Source organism: Thunnus thynnus, chromosome 8 (assembly GCF_963924715.1).
Source record: "Thunnus thynnus chromosome 8, fThuThy2.1, whole genome shotgun sequence".
Taxonomy (NCBI): Eukaryota; Metazoa; Chordata; class Actinopteri; order Scombriformes; family Scombridae; genus Thunnus; species Thunnus thynnus.
The window spans coordinates 31,926,456-31,944,662 of record NC_089524.1 but is presented as its reverse complement, the minus strand read 5'-3'; the positions used below and the strand labels follow the sequence as shown (position 1 = coordinate 31,944,662).

Sequence of the window (18,207 nt, the reverse complement as noted above, 5' to 3'; positions counted from 1 at the left end):
GGACAAAATACCTCTAGCTGAATAGTTCTCGACCTAAACGAGGTCCTTATGTTCTTGGGAACAAAGGAAGGGTTCGGTCTGAGAGTAGCACTGCTGTGGGACCATGAAGCACCAAGCAGCTGGGGTGAACTGACAGGGCACACAGCTCACTCAATCTCTTAGCTTAGGTCAGCACAAGCAGCAAAGCTGTTTTGAATGACAATACCTTCAGATAGGAGTGCTCCAGGGGCTCATAGGAATCACTCACTAGGGCGTCAAGCACCAACAGTAGTTCCCACTGGCGGGTGGAAACACGCATCACCGGGCGTTATCTCCTAACCCAAGTTTGGGGGGCTCTGTCCCAGGAGGGGGGCTTGATAGGTGTGCTGCCCATGTTGGGCCAACCTCTCCAGGCTTGGCTCCCTTTGACTTTCCTGGCGGCTAGAGTAGGATCCACCACTGCTGGCTACAAAGCAAAGTGGTTGGGATTCTAATGCTGGTGCGGGGAAAGGAGATTAGACCCCCTGTCATGTGCAGTGGGAGAGGTTCTCTCCTTTTTACAGAATCTGGTGGAAAAGGGGCTATCTCATGCCACTATTAAAGTGTATTCAGCAGCAATTTCCTCCTGTCATGAGGGCTTTGGCAACAGACCTGTCTATCAGGAGGACGGACAACCACTCTTGTCTCACTCTCTCCAGCAGAGGAGGAATGAGATGAAGAGGAGAGAAGGCAGAAAGCAGCCTCTTTGGCCATGGTGGATGTGCTGACGTGTTGGGTGGATCTTGCAGCATCAGGGAGAACCAGAGCAGGCAGTGGGTGTTGTTTCGACTGGCGAACAGGTTCAATTCCACTCTCCCAAACCAGTACCAAATCTAGTGCACCACCTCGGGGTGCAGCACCCACTTGTCTGTCAGAGGGCCACTTCTCAACATGAGGTCGGCACCCCTGTTTTCCAGACCCAGAATGTGAAGGGCTCTCAGAGAGAGGTGTTCTGAAGTCTACAATAACGGGTTGTCCACCGTCTTCAACAGAGCTGCAGATTGGACTCTGCCCTGCCTGTTGATGTAGGCAACTGTGGTGCCATTGTCTGTTCTTACCAACACATTTCTCACTTGAACCAGAATCAGGAAGTTCAAGCAGTGCATGTGCAGGAGCCTCAGTCATGGATGTGGCCCTGCAGTGCCACATCCACTCGCTGAATGTGTGGGGAGCCATGGAGTAGCCAAACAGTAGCCTGTTGTACTCGTAGGTTATCCAATGAAAGGCAAAACACAGGAACTTCCTGTGTTTCAACGCCACCTTGACATGAATATTTGATGCTTTCAGGTCGTTGGTGGTGAACCAATCACCTGCATGAACCAGGTCCAGCAATCTCCTGATGGTTAGCATGTGGAGCGTCTTTCGGGCAATACACTGGTTCAGGATACAGAAGATCTAAAATGGTCCTGAAACCTCCCGACTTCTAGGGAACCAGGAAGTACGCGGAGTAAAACCCCCTCTGTGCGTCATGAGTGGAAACGATTTAGATGCCTGTTTTAGTAACAGGTCCTGGATCTCCTCGGACAGAGAATCTTTCTCCTCTTGGGAGGATAGATTTATTTCCTTGATGCCAAAGAATGGAGGAGGAACACAGCAGAACTGGAGTGAATAACCCAGTCTCAGTGTTTTGTCCACATCCAACTTGCGATAACTGTGATGCCACTCCTTGTAAAACTGTGTCAGAGGGCGGGCGGTCAGCAGGGGGGCAGCAGCCAGAAAATCGTGATACATTGATTCGGCCCTCTCCGCTGCCAAACCTTCCATAAACGTAAGATTGGCCCACAGGGGGCTGATATCAAAAGGGATGGAGTGTTCCGTGAACGCATCACTGTTGACTGCCTCAGTACAACGTTTGACGTGTCAGTGTGTCCATTCCCCTCTGTATTTCCCACGGAAAGAACTGGAGTGGAGCAGAGCAGATGTGAAGTCTCCTCTGCTCTTTTTGTACAGGCCTGGGACATTACTCTCTAAGGAGGAAGTAATGCCCAAGATATGTACTGTGTATGCCGGTCCCATGAAGGGTAGCTGCGAAAACAGCAGTAGACAATGCTGACAGTAAGCAGACATGAAGAATCCTCTAACCAGTCAATGTATGGGCACAAAGCATTATTCATCAGTGAGGATATAACGGCTGTTGCCGCATCACTGTTAGCCAGGGAGATGAGATGTGCTGGCTGGTAACAGCACCAGAGAGCACAGCGAGAGACAGATCTGCTTCTGTGTGTCGCTGTCGAGTGGGATCTGTTTCTTTCTCACAACATTGCACCTAACAAAGTGAATTGGCTCAGTGCTGAGCTTTTTTCAGCAAGGACAGCCTTCAACTGAAAGAGGCTGTCCGCTGTCTGCTTCCCTAACTGAGGGATGCAAGGCAGGGGGCACCAGCTGAGTGAGTGCTTTCTGCATTACACAGCCTCTGTGAACAGCTGGATGAAGCAGGCTGGGCCGCTGTCATCACAGCGTCATGGAGGGTTGGAGAAGTGGAAGAGGGGAGAGTGGAGGATTTTGCTCTTTGGTCGAAAATATAATTTGTTTTTATAAAATTTTGTTAACACATTTTCAACACACAGTGAACATGAACATGAACAGTGGTGGGGGGGAACTCTCTGCCGCTCTGCCCTGCCTGCGTGCTCTCCTCCTTGCCTGGTCTCGCCTCTGGCTAGAAAAAGGTGCAAACAGCTGATGGAGGGTCAGCTGTGCCTTCTCCTCTTCCAGCCTCTTGAAGCGCTGAGTCACAGAAGAAAAAGAGCCCCTCTGTAGGGTGGTGAATCCCAGCCACACGTGACATGAGGCCACTGTGGCAAGCAACATCACACGCCCGGTGGCAGTAGCAACACCCAGAATCAGATTATTCATCTGCCTGATGCGGCTCAAAATATTCCAACATGTCCCTATCCTGCACTAGCGGGGGCTGCGGCTTCCTGCTTGCTGCCCAGCCAGCTGAATGAGGAATCAGGAGGGCTGTGAGTGCCACTTCCAGGGGGGGCACACCAGGACAGCTTGTCTCCATGTGGCCCTGCACTATCAGGAAGGAAATCAGTCCTGCAAGTGGTGACTTTGTTTCAGTGGCTCCTTCCAGGACACTTCACGACACACTGCCAAATGTCTAGGAGAGGAGGTGAAACAAAGGCAGGTTGAGCCAGATGAGCTGGGCCATAAAAGCCATGGGAGGTGGGAGCAGTGAGAACCCTACATGCTCTGTTGCCATGGCCATAACATTTGGGAAATCATGGTGAACTGAAGTTGGAGGTGGATTTCCGAAGGTCAGTGATGTTGCAGACACAGACGAGAGGTTGATGTCATAGTCCATTGGCAAAGCCGCTGGGACAGTCTCAGATGAGGTGTCCGGTGGCAGCAGTGGTGGGGCACTGGATGAAGTAGGGGATTCGTCATCAATGCGGAGATCTACCTCGAGCTCCGGGTCGCTATTGTCGTAGTGGAGCAAGACGTCACACAGCCAAAAATAGTCCCACCCTTGCTGGTGTTGAGTCGTAGAAAGTCCTTGGTATTGCACCCAGGGCAGTGGCTGCATAATTCCGCTCTCTGCGTAGCCCTTTCAGAGGCACTTGAAGCAGAAGAGATGTCTGTCGGCGGTTTACCATTATCCCGTGATTGAACAAATTCATTTTATCATGACTATAGCAGAATAAACAGATTGGCTGGAGACGATTTTAGGCAATTGAATGAATGTATATGTATGTATGTATGTATATATATATGCAAACTAATTATTAACATTAACATTCACAATAAGTTCTGAGTGTTAAGGATTGCAGTGCTAAACAGTCTCAGCAGCGAGCACATACAGCTACAGTAAGCCCCGAGGGGAAAACATGTATAAATCAGTCACCACCTGTACTGCTTAAAGGAAAATTCAAGTTTATTTCAACCTGATGTATTTTCCATAAATGTGGCCATTGTGGCTCTGTTTGTCATGCTAACTTCATTTCTCAGGCCAATTTTACAGATTCCAGCAATTCAGAAAAAGACATTTTCACGCAAAAAGACAATAAAAGACAATCATTGGGCAAGCTGCTGAGACTCTTAAAGCTTTCCAAATAAACATGATTTTTACATGAATCGCTACAAAAGTTTGTTTCTGAGTCTGAACAAAAGTGAACACAGAAACTAGCCAGCTTTTTTGGACTACCTTCTTTGTGAGAAATGTAGAGCTTTTGGTTAAGCCACTCCACTTAGTGTCCAACTGACACAGGTAGGATGTCTCATTTAGTGAAGGCTGGAAGCTCAGCTCTGTTGGAGCTCTTCTTTCTGATGAAGGCGGACAACAGCTGGAGCTTCAGATCTACTTTTGTGTAATTGTATTTTGATTATTAGAAGCTTATTAATGAATTATTTCTTGGTGATGAGAAAGGTTGGCATCATAAGCAAACCTTTTTCATCAACACCCTGTAAAATCACATTACATCAGACATTGGCTTGTATGTGCTGGCTGCCTGTGAGTTGTAGAAGTGATTGCTCCCCAGGCAGAAACCTCTCTGCCAAGGTTTAGGTGTTCTACCCTTTGCTGGCTAAGCCCTTGGCTCTAGATGACCTGTTTTGTCCCTGCTGTTCTTGCCTGTGAAAACATTCAGAATAAAAATACAACTTTTGGAATGTGAAAGTCTCCCTCCCCGTCTTTTCTCTCCCTGTGGCATGAGTAAAGCCAGATTTATGCTTGTCTGTCAAAGTGTTCCTGCAGTCTCGCCAAAGATGCTGTAGACATGCAAACTAATTTATAGTTCAGAACAGGATTTAACCTGCTGATTGTAGTAGCACCTTTGCAACATTTGATTATTGTGTTGTGTATTATAAGGCCATGGTGTACATTCATTAAATAGATACACTAATTGTCTTAACATTATTTGATTTATTTTTTGCCAGAGAACAATAATCATGGTTACAGTGGAATGTTAATGGAGATTCACTTGAGAGAAGATTAGAACATAATTTAAATTTGTAACTAAATTTTTACACACTTATATACAGTCTTAAATATATACATTTAAATGTGCATAGATCTACCGTTAGTAGAGTTGTATTAAAGGTACCCTTTGGAGTGCACATGGGTGAAGCCACACAATCTTTCCTGTGGTTTCACAATACTTCACAGATCTATAGGTGGCTTTAATGTACCAGTAAAAATGGCAATGTCCCAACAAAAGCAGGGAAGAAATAGACTGTAAGCTATTAAACATGGATGTAAACAATGCAAGATTTAAAAAACTTCAAAATCAATTTTTCAAATGTTATATGATGACGAAAATGCACTCAACACTTGTTCACACAATGTATTTTGAAGGAACACTCAATGTAAACATAACATTTGTTTGTTTGCAAGAAAATACAAGGGCACAAGGCACCTTTAATGGATTTTCTGGCTACTAGGGGGCAACTCTAAACCAATTTGACAGAAAGACAGCTGATGTATAGCCTATTCTTGCCATATAAAGTTGCTAGAGAAAACATGTTGGCAAACACAGCCTACTTATACATGAGACACCAATAGATGTCATTAGACACCAACAACAACATCACCCTTGATTTACAGCCGTGTTTCTGGTTGTTTGACAAATTTAAGTACAGTATTCTCTCTTTAGCTCCAATTTGGTCTCAACCATTTTCTGCGGAAAAACTTCAAATTTCATTACCAGCTAGTCACTAACATTGTCTGTCTGCTGTTTGGTGCTGGCCAAGTAGCATACAGTGGGTTTAACAGGGCTGAGTCAACTATAGTTATTCAGCCTACTCTAGCTTATTGTTTTGGATTTACAACATACACATATACTCTCTGCAGAATTGGGTGATAACTTGTAGATTTGTCCTAACAATCAACCCATTTCACATTAAACTTTTTCATTTGATGCAATGCTACTATGAAAAAGATTGATTAATGGAGCTTTATGATCTCCCCCCACATGGTAGCAGGGCTCACCTGCAGCTACACAGTGAGGAGCTCAGACATCCACAAGGAACTCTAAATAGAACAGTTGCTGCTTTGTACCAAAAGAAGCCAGTTGAGGTGATTTGGCTGATCAGGATGCCTCTTTGAGGTCTCCTTTTGAAGGTTTTCCAGAAATGTTCTACTGGGAGGAGACCCATGCAGGGGCAGACCTGAACATGTTGAGGGGATTATATATATACCATCTGGCCTGGGAACGTCTTCCCTAGAGTGCCTGATCAGGATAAGCTGTGGGAAATGAATGAAGCTTTATACATAGACATCAGCTCCAAAAATACATCAGAAGAAAAACATAGTTTATCAGCGGTCTTTAAATGTTATGCTAAGCATCTGAAATGTGTGTTTCAAATGTGTGTTATACATGATATCAAACTGCCAATTGTATCAGGCAAGACAGCAGTACAATAAGCCCACATAAACATAATCATAAACAAAAGCAAACAGATTCTTCATAAGTTTGTGAGGGGTATGGACCAACAGTCAAGCAAGTTTACATGATGCATCAACAACAGTAAATGTAGCAAATACACATTTACACTAATTGTTCACTGTACTTTAGTTTTGACTATCTTATAAAACCATTAGTGTGCTGCACACTAAACTCTTTGCCCCCTGGCTTGTGATGACACTTGCTCTAGTTGCTCTGTCGGGCTGAGGGCCCATAGTTTACTTGTCCTCATCGATATTACTCTGGAGCCCTGCCAAAACTCACCTCCACTACCAGAGAGGAAGTTACAGTGAGGGAAAGATAAATAGAAGTAGATAGGCTGAGTAAAATGGAGGATAGGAAAGCAGATAGAATGGTGCAGAATGGGCAAGATGTGTCTTCAGAACAATAGCAAAAAATCTGTGAACAAGAGAGAAGTATGCAGAAGGAATAACAAATGTGCTGACGTGTTGTTAAGCAATGAGGCCGCAGACTGTTGGGTCAAAGGATAAATTAACGGTTCCCTGCAGCTGAAGCAGGGAGTCTGACTGCACAGATATTGTACATACATCTATTTGGATAAAACTAACTCCCCAGCAATTCTTAGCCTCTCTGTATCCCACTCGGCTGATGAAATTACCCCCCAGTGTTCAAACATGAGTCAGGCAATTACGGCTACCACCAATGAAGTTTCACTGTGGGTGCCTGACAATTTACAAATTGGACCAGATGTGTAAGTGAGTGGACAATTCCAAAAAATCTTGACTCGCATAGCATAGTTTTAACTGACTTCTTGCATTTCAATTGCAAATCTGCACATAGTTAGTAGGGGTGTGCCCGAATACAAATACATTATTTGGCAAAGCACAAATAGTGGGCTTTTTTACGAATATTTGTTTCATACAAATATTTTAAAAATGATTTGTTTTCGGGAAGAAAAAAAAAAACACGTCAAATACCAGCGCCCAGATTGGTTACATCGCTATCTCTGTCTCTCTCCTCTGCTCTGTTGTTACGTCTATCAGCAGGTCTCAACGAGGGGAGTCACATCCACCTGCTACATGATGCACATTTCCTAATTTGGACATCACTCCTGTAGTTGGGGTTGTTCCCCAGAGATAAAGCTGAGCTACTGACATACGCAGAGTGCTCCCAAGGGACTCTCCATAACCTGTTGTTCCCCTTTCCACAAAGTGAGGTTGTAGAAAATAGGCAATAAATGAAAAGTGCAAAGCAATAATCTCCTTTGAAGTTCTTCCCTACATGTTACACGCTGTGCTGTCTGTGTTATGGGTTTATAAATAGATAGAGGTCCATCTGCAATGAGGCGATGAGTTAAGTTTTAGCTCAGTAATCACACGGTCATCTATGATCTGGGAGACAGTTCGAGACCTGGTGTGTACCTCTTTCGTAAGGTAGTTTATTCATGAACACTTTTTGTAACACTTTAATTTTCTAAAATTCTCTGCACATCCCTAATATTTAGGCATAGCCGGGGCATTAATCAACTAACAGTTTAGATCATACTGATCCATTTCTCCAACTGACAACATCAAAACAACAAACTCATCTCACTGTAAGCCAGTCTTTCATTGGCTGTTGTCTTTCTATCTTCATAAGTAGACATGTTTGATGTTGACTTTAGGAATTATAGTCATTTTACCTGTTAACCATAACACTTAAGTACTGCTCTTGGTTGAAAATGACACCTTCACTTCACAGTGTTGGAGTGGCTTTGACCCAAAGCTTCCTGCCACAGCAGATTGACATTTCACATACCACACACTATAGGACATTACTGTAGAAATTATGATGGGAAACTATCAAAGGAAACCTGTGTTGCAAAGCTATATTTTCTTAAAGCAGAGACAGTCTGCTGTCAAACATTTAAATTTGAACATTAAAATTAAACTGCAATTGTAATAAGGCTTAATGTAACCTGTGTATGTGCTATCCAGCTCTATTATGTAGGGAAAATGAACAAAAATAATTTTTGGATCAGACTTCATAAGTGCAAGTATTCAGTATAAAAGGACTTAAATTGTGATTGAGAACCAAAAAATGTGATTGAGGAATCCCTAATTTTCATTAAGCATTTCAAAGAAAGAGGCTACTACGAGAGCCCCCACTTTTTCCATTGTTCTGTGCTTTGCCCACACCTGATTAGCTGGTTCAGGTGTGTCTAGCCAATCAAGGGCTATAGTAATTGAAAGGCACAAACAGCCATGGAAGCTAGTTAGAGTAGTTGAGGAGGAAGTGTTAGTAGCTTAGCCTTTTGACAGGTTTCATAAAACAAACCTACAATTGAGCCTTATCCCATGGTTAGCTTTGTGTTACCTTTAACTTGGTAGATGCAGTCCATACGATGTGACTACATCTAAAGAAAATCCACGCAGCAAAGCTGAAAGGTCACCTAACTCTGCATGCTTAAGCAAGCCTGGAAAAAGCTACAAGTAGTAGTGGTGCATAGCTATGTTTTCCCTTGCAAAAAATGAATGATGCTCATCCAGGGCATTACTTCCCTTGACCTAGGACGTGCCATGTTTATTGACAAGTCAGCCAGCCCCACCTAGCTAATTTTCATTTTGAGATCCAATCACAATGCAAGTAGAATCAAGATAACAAGATCTCTTATTAATACTGGGTATAAATGCAATGGCCCGTGGATTGGATGTCATTAGATTACATGTTAATCAAATAGTAATACTAAATTTAAATGGGGCTAGATGCTTTTGTACCACATCAAGATTAATCCAGCCTCAGCAGATCCTGCAGTGTGTATGCAGCCTGTTTACTAGCTATCTGTTTTAACAAGTGCAAGTTTGAGTTAAATTGTACAACTATATGGCAGTGTAACTACAGTAGGGTGCAGCTCTGTGGCACAAGCTGATAATGGACTTAATGTACTAATGAGTAACTTTTCATTGTAGGTGGTTTACCTTGCAACATGTACGGCAAATAGTGATCTCTTGAGCTTGGGCACAAACCGGTGTGTCTCCAGATCACTGGAATATACTGTTCAGCCTACCTGAAGTGCCATGGACCTACCCCAATGAAACAACAGTGAAGGAAGTTTCGCACTTGATTACCATGAGTCACTCTGAAAGCTACAAGCAGGTAAGTGGTGATTGTGCCTGTCTTATGTCCTCAATTGTAGAGAAAACCTTACCTTTGCTATGGTACTCTTTTTTTATTGTTGCATATTATTCAATTTAACTCTGAACTTGGCTTCTATAGTTCTCACCTTGGGTTATGGTTTGATGGATAGTAGCTTAATATATTGTGTATTGCTTACTTGGTGATGATTGGACATCACAAATCAGCACCGTCTGGTAAAATAATCAACATTTAGAGATGTTGAGTGATTTTCCAACTACATCAGTTGATAAAATCTTTTCAAAACCATTTGGATTGGCTTAAAAATGCTTTGTCACCATACTTAAGACAAGCTCATATTTTCTTAGTATCTCATAATGGAACATGTACAGTACATACATTGGTTAGATACATCTCCTTGGTTCCTTCCCTGCACAGAATCAGTGGGATCAGAGACATGAGACACTATCTTTTATTCATCGGCCCACTGCATCATTCACGGTTGACATGTTAAGTGTTTATCCATTCTTACATGAAATTCCTGATTAGTGTAGGTGAAAGAGACTTTGCCATGGTCCTCACATCTCCTGTATATTCCTCACATCCACACTCTTGATTAATATAAGCCCTTCCTGGCAATCTTTTTATTCCAGTGGTGAACTAGGCTGAAAAATTAACTCTTGACAAAAACTGGATGTTGGTGATTCTGCACTCGTATTCAGCTGCCATAAATCAGCTGCAGCAGCTCCTTTATAGATGCCTCATCATGCATACAGGATGTCTTTACCATATATTATAGTTGGGACTGTAGGGTCTCATAAATCAAGCCATATTTAGCTTCCCGGCATCAGTGATACTGACATCTGTGTGGCACAGAGATATATCGCTTCTGTATGTGAGGTCTCTGCTGTCATGTAGATGTGATGATCAGATGACTGGCACTATTGAACAGCATGTGACTGCCATGCCTGCCATATGTTTACTTATAAAAAAGTGTGAGGATTATTTTGATTTTCTTGTAACTATTAGGCTCCATATCCAGTCTGTGTGTGTGTGTGTGTGTGTGTGTGTGTGTGTGTGTGTGTGTGTGTGTGTGTGTGTGTGTGAGGGTGGAGGGCAATCGTCTTAATGCTTGATAGTTCACTTTTACAAGATCAATCACTATGCAACTAACGTAGAACAAGTTTCTCACACATATGAGCCATCAGTTTGGCTCATATATGTTTAAACATATTCCACTTGGTTCTCAATAGCGCTACCTATGAGGTTTTATTTGTCTTATGGAATGCTTGCAATTTTGTTTTATTTTCTATTTGTTTAACAAGTATGTTAATTTTGTTGCATCAATTGATTTAAGTTTATCATGGTTAAAGTAAAAAAAAACTGTAAAACTGTTTTAAAATTGTTTTTAATGTTGATCAGCAACATATTGAGGCCTTCATTTAGAGATGATACAGTCTTCACTTTAAATATAAAACAAAGGTGGTATTAGGTTCAGAGTGCAGATTCCTAATAGCCCCATGAAGCTAGCAGTTTCTTAGACAGAGTTTTAAAACAAATACTATAACATCTGATAAAAGTAGCACTGGATCTGTTCAAATGTAAAAGACAGCCCACTCCCCATACAAATCAAAGCATAATTGCATACATCAATGGGTCACAGTATCAAGACAAAGGCAGGAGACTGGTGTGCACTTTGTTGTATAATTTAACAATCCCGTCTGTGAACAAAGGCTGCCCTTTGATGTGATTACATATCCTACAGCAACAGGTTGGAAAGATAGGCCACTGATTGGATATCAGTCCTCAGGGTTTGACTTTTTCCTGGGATCAAGGCGCTCCTGCTGGGAAGCTCCTGAATTTGTCATGGGATGATGTATGCTTTATGAAACTGTTCAATGGTCAAAGTGAGTTCGGAAAATCAAGCCTGACTTACTACATAGGAAAAAACTATGCAAGCAAGTGAAAACAATGTTTTATTTAGATTAAACATTTATTGGACATGTATTAATGATTATCTATCTGATGATGCCTTACTATTTGTAAATTTATATAAATGTTGCTTGCTTTGTCCAGATCAGCAGCTTATGTTTGTTTGTTTATTTGTAAATCCATGAATAATACAAATGAATAATTAAAGGAATATATCTGTTACAGATCCACCTCAAAGCTAAGAATCCCCGAGTAGCACAAAGTGATACATTCTTTAATCAAGACGTTTTCGAATATCATGCAGAAATAAATCTGCCAAAAGATTTGTCATAACTTGATATTTTTGAAACTACCATAAAAATTCTGTGACTACATAACACTATTTCTACTCCTATCATGCTGTCTTCACTTTACCAGCATCAGACACAAGCAGCCCAGTCTGGCCAATCACAGCTCTTACAGTCCTCACGTGGTATCTCTGTCACTGCCGTAAACCCCTGATGTGTAGTTCTAGTTTTTGAGGAGATGCAATATACAGCCTACAGTGGCTATGTTATGTAGGCTCCACTGTAGCTATGCAACTTAATGCAAAGCCATAAATTCCTCTCAACTTGTGCTGCAGGAAGCACATAGTCCCTCACTGGTTCCCACCAACAAACAGTGAATTCTGAAAATGATTTTAAACTTTGTAGTGTTACGAAAAAAAATCTTTTACAACTCAACAACAAATAAAATGACATGTTAAGATGGAGCTTGTTTGCAATGTAAAGCCTTGACATGGATCTTGAATGTCGTCCTTTTTGGCATGACTGTTAAAATTTAAGTCAAAAAGTCTTGATAATCCCTTCATACTCAAAGTCCAACTAGATTTTAAATCCAAATATAAAATGATCCAATTTAACAAAGATATATGTATATGCATTTTTTGCATTGTAAATCCACCTGACCTGGTGTAGTGATAGGCAGAAGCCCATTTACCTTGCAAGGCAGCTGGATTCGCGAGATCATGACATCATGGATGATGTGAGAATCCATCTTTTCAGGCTTCACATCAGGCTTCACTGGTGGTTTGGAGCATCCTATGAGGATTCCTCCTATGAGATCTTGTGATCTCGTGAATCCAGCTGCCTCTCAAGGTAAGACGGTGACAGACAGATGGTTCATCCAATCATCTGCCAAGTATTTTTTGAAAGTGCTTGCCCTTTTCCAAACAGTTTCCAAGGACGACTTCTCAGATGGTTCTGTGCAACAAACCATCTGGTGCATCAGGTTAGAAGCCCATGGGAGGAAACTTGTTGCAGTGTTTGTTCTCAGTGACAAGAGAGTCTAGTCATAATCCCATTTACTGGCGTGGTGTCTGTTACATCAGGAGCACTACATCCATCTTAGTCTCTTCTGACAGGTGACATGCTGTGAATCGCAGAGAGAGACGGTTTAAAAGGAGGAAGTCTCACCAATACCCTCTTAGCATCCAAGTGTTTTTCTTCTTTCTTGATATTGAACATGTTTGCTGTTATAACTCATTCTTTCCCTCTCAATTCTCCATGGTACGGCGTGCAGTAATGAGATTAATGGCTCTGTGTTGTGTCGTCAAGCTGCGATAACACCTCTTGTACAGTCGGGCTGCTGTAGGCTTCAGGATGCTGAAGAGTGTTTTTGAGAGGAGGAGTGTGTTAGGGGATGATAGCAGCAAAGGATTTACATTTTTTAAAGGTGATTCTTGGCAGGTCATCCCCAACTCTCGAGCAGTGGAGGAAGTGGCCAAGAATGGATAAAAGAGAGATGAGGGGAGTGAGGTGTGTACAAGAGGTGCAGACAGAGAGAGATGGATGGTTTACTTTGTTCATACAGTATTTGTATGCACATTTTCACATCAGTCAAGTCTTTTTTTACCTCTCTGCTGTGTACAGTAGACTTGATTTAAATCTGAATACTGAAGCAGAGTGTATACTTTGGTTTTCAGACTTCAGTAAAATCAGATTTGTTTAAAGCCTTAACTGCAATATTAGGCAACAAGAACAGAGACAAGAATAAGACATGATGTTCACTGTGATGGATTGTTTTTTTGTTTTTGTTTTTTTTCTATACAAATGCATACATAATGCATCTTACTTGATCACACATTTGGAACTTTCTGACCATTGCTAAGTGAGAAGTATCAAAGTTCACAGTACTGTGTGTTACAGAGTCAAGTTGAGATTTATTCAAATAGTATCATCACACAAAGTGACTCAATACAATTTAGAGAAAATGACAAAAATAAATAAATACTAACACACATTACAGTTGATACAGTAGATTATAACAATGGTGAATAGAACCAACAAAGTTCAGAGAGAGCATTAAAACAGACAGGTGTTGAACCAACCAGAGCGTTGCGATAAGTAGGAAAAGGTTATTCTTTATTCGGATCCCAATTAGATTCCACAAAGTGATTACATCCTCCAAAAATATAAATATAAAAATGATAATAATAATAATATACAATTTAAAATTACCCAACATCTATGACATGAGAAAGGCAAAATAAGCCAAACATAGATAAGAAAATTTAGTTTTTTTATTATTTTAAATACAAAAAATATATATCGAAACTTGTTGTTAAAACATGAACAAATGAAAAACAAAAAAACAAAAAAAACCTAAACATAGAATGACAAACAGAAATAAAAAGAAAACAATCATGAATAGATTCTAAATAGACTTCTAAATAGAATAAACCTTGAAGAAAAGTAAGATATATTGGAGATTCATCAGTTTTTCTTTCATGGACTTTATGAAAGATTAAATGTTTCCATAAAAGCTGCTGTTCCAATGTAAGTGAGAAGCCTTTTCCAATAGTAGATACAGCAATATGAAAATGCTCTAAGGGGGACTGCACCGATTTTACACATGAAAGTGTGTTTACAGATGTTGTGGAGTACTGCTACATATGTGAAGACTACAAATTTGGAGATGAAAAAAATGTAGGGGCGTAGAATTAGAAAGAAGTGAGGTTACCAGACCTCTGTAGCCTACTCCTCATCTCTGCTGGTGGCTAGCAGTTCCAGGCTACATTAGCAACTAGCATCACACACACTGGAATATTGACTCAACCGTGGACGATCGAGGGCATTGTGGGTAATGCACCACGTTTTTACAAGAAAGAATGAGTGGAATAAAAAGACAATATCTCTGGCTCTGCTGCATCTATTTAGATCTTTTTTTTTTTTTTTTACAACTAGTGCAGTGCCTATTCAAAACGTGCCTGTTTGGAACGGGCTGGTTTCTCATTACCTAGAGAGAACAGTGCCTGTTCCCTAAACTCCTCTCATGCAGACTATCAGTAGATGGTACAAATTACCGATTCTCCCTAAATGCCTCAAATGCAGGCTATCTATAGATGCTACAATTTACCAATGCTCCCCAAATGCCTCACAAGCAGAATATCTGAAGACTACAATTTTGAGTTGAGCTGAAGTTGATCGGATGAACTGTAATGCCCGTTTGAAATGTGCCTGAGACATCCTGCACTATGTCTTGAACATACATACAAAGGCACATGACATGCACATGAGGAACAGGAATAGAGCTTAATTCTCTAAACTTTTTCAATTCATTCTCTTTGGTAGTTCTTATCACTACAGATTTAATCCCACCTCCGACCACAGCGTGGATTGCAATGGCAGAATGGCGCTGTCTGTATTTCCACTCGTTGACTCCACGGGCAAATCAGTTTAATTTATGAGGTATTTTTATATATTTCTTGAGAACTGCTCCTCCAAGCAACTTTACACATCAACATTGCACTTCTTTGATTCCCCAGCAATCCACCTGCCAGGTATGAAGTAGATTGGATGAATCGTTCTTGAGATATGCTAAGGACAAACAAACATACATACATACATACATACATACTAGGGGTGGGGCCGAATACAAATACATTATTTGGCAAAACACAAATAGTGGGTTATTTATGAATATTTGTTTCATACAAATATTTTAATAATTATTTGTTTTGGGGGAGAAAAAAAACCTGTCAAATACCAGTGCACAGGTCAGTTACATTGCAATCTCAGTCTCTCTCTCTGCTCTGCTATTACGTCTATCAGCAGGTCTCAACGAGGGGAGTCACATCCACCTGCTACATGATGCACATTTCCTAATTTGACCATCACTCCCGGAGTTGGGGGTGTTCCTCAGAGATAAAACTGAGCTACTGACACATGCAAAGTGCTCTCAAGGGACTCTCCATAACCTGTTGTTCCCCTTCTCCTTTCCACAAAGTTAGGTTGTAGAGAATAGGCAATAAATGAAAAGTGCAAAACAAGAATCGCCTTTGAAGTTCCTCCCTACACGTCACATAGTTCACTGTCTCTGTGTTATGGGTGTATAAATAGGTATAGGTCTGTCTGTGATGAGGCAATGAGTAAAGTTTTAGCTCAGTAGTCAGCACAGTGGTCTATGATCTCCAGTTCGAGACCCAATGTGGGGACCTCCATCGTAAGGTAGCTTATTTATGAACGATAATTCTAACGCTTAAATTTCCTAGAATTAAAAGGGTAATAAAAACAAAAACAGGATTTTTAAGCCTATTTCCACTTTTATGGGCTCTCTGCACATCCCTAATACATATATACACACAGACAGACAGAGATTCCTTGCTTTATATTGAGAGATTGGCCATGACAGTCAATGTTACAGCAGTGCAATGCTAAATCAGTGGAGTACTCTTTTAACTTAAATCACAGGACATAGAAAGTCTAAGGGTGTATATGGTAATTAGGTGCTTGCCAGTTTGGTTCTGTATAGCTCAGGGTGGATACTTTAAAATCAGCTCTAGCATGTACAACATCCAGTGGAGAGAGATAGAGATGAGTATGATCAAGTTTTCTGGCTCTGGTTGGGAGTTAAGCATTCAACTAGCAGGATTGTGATAGATTACTGGTGTAGGCCAGAGAGAAGAATATTACAAGTGATCACTATCCAGTGTTCTGCAGCCCATTCCAGTGAATAGAGGATTGTTCACCTGCTTAAATGACATAACTTAAGATGTTTCATGTAATGCGGCATTGTACAGAACTGTCCAATATAAGTGTTCTGTTTGGTGAGTGGTCTATGAGAAAACTGGACTCTAGAAACATAGAAATTACCATATTCTGAATTGGTGTCAAAGTGAAAAACAGACATAGGAGGAATCTGCAGACACATCAGATCTCCTTTATTGATGTCTTCTTACCATACTCTTTGAAGGCTCATTGTGTATGTAGGAGGTATGAAAGAGTGTTTCTATGAAGACATTATTTTCATTTTATGATGACTCAAGTGAATCTCACTGATAAAGGCTGCGTCAGAATCAGAGAAAGACAAGCAGAGCGAGCAGTTTACAGTGCATTTTTGTCATTGTAGCTGTCTTTCTGCTAACATATGACACTCTATGAGCAGTGTTAAATGGCAAATGGCTCGCATAACTTACATCTTGTAAATGCTTTGAGAACAGCACATTATGACAAACATCAAGAGATGACTAAAGCTCTCCTGAGTGCTTTCTTCACCCAAACCTATGTTGTAGGCTGTTATTTATCAAAGGTACTCTAATGCAATGCTTCTACACAGTGCAAATGCACCATTGACGAATGTTGCACTTCGAGCAGTGTAATGAAATCATATTGTTTACAGTATATGCTGTATGATACAGAGTGTAGCCAGCTGTATAGTTTACTGTTTAGATATTAGGGATGTGCAGAGAGCCCAGTATTTGTGTTTGTATCTGTATTTGTTGAGGCAGCAAAATTATGTGTATTTGTATTTGAATAAAAGTGGAAAGAGGCTTAAAAATCCTGTTTTTGTTTTTATAACGCTTTTAATTTTAGAAAATTAAAATGTTACAAAAAGTGTTTGTGAATAAACTACCTTACAAAGGAGGTCCCCACATTGGGTCTCGAACTAGAGTCTCCCAGATCTTAGACGACTGCGCTGACTACTGAGCTAAAACTTTACTCATCACCTCATTGCAGACAAACCTCGACCTATTTATACACCCATAAAACAGAGACAGCACACCGTGTAACGTGTAGGGAAGAACTTCAGAGGTGATTATTGCTTTGCACTTTTCATTTATTGCCTATTTTTACAACCTCACTTTGTGGAAAGGAGAAGGGGAACAACAGGTTATGGAGAGTCCCTTGGGAGCACTTTGTGTGTGTCAGTAGCTCAGCTTTATCTCTGGGGAACACCCTCAACTCCAGGAGTGGTGTCCAAATTAGGAAATGTGTGTCATGTAGCAGGTGGATGTGACTCCCCTCATTGAGACCTGCTGATAGACATAACAGTGGAGCAGAGGGCAGTGACTGAGATGCGATGTAACCAACCTGCATGCTGGTATTTGACATGTTTTTTCTTCTTCCCCAAAACAAATAATTATTAAAATATTTGTATGAAACAGATATTCGTAAAAAACCCACTATTTATGCTTTGCGGAATAACGTATTTGTATTCGGGCACACCCCTAGTAGATATATTATGTTACTGTCCCTTTACATGATGTCGATAGTGGGAGACATAACATGGGAATCTATTCTTAATACTGGATCCCAAGTCGCCACTATTTTGGAGAATTTCCATTCCAAATATTTGGCATCCCTTCCCATTCAGCCCATCTATCACCTGCTTGAGGTCGAAGGGGCTGAGGGTCAACCTGTGCCCTATATCTTGTTCTCCTGACTTTCCCTGACAGTGTGACTGGTGCAGAGGAATAGTTGACTGCTTTATCCCTCACTGTCCCAGAGTGTCACTTTGA

At 41.1% G+C, this 18,207-nt stretch overlaps 1 long non-coding RNA gene across 1 annotated transcript in view; it reads left to right on the top strand.

Annotated features, from left to right (window-relative positions):
• Nucleotides 1-18,207, top strand: part of LOC137188334 (uncharacterized) — a 190,655-nt gene that overhangs the window by 128,220 nt on the left and 44,228 nt on the right. The window contains exon 2 of the long non-coding RNA XR_010929363.1: nt 9,332-9,518. This is a non-coding gene — a long non-coding RNA (uncharacterized lncRNA). The remainder of the gene's footprint in view (nt 1-9,331; nt 9,519-18,207) is intronic.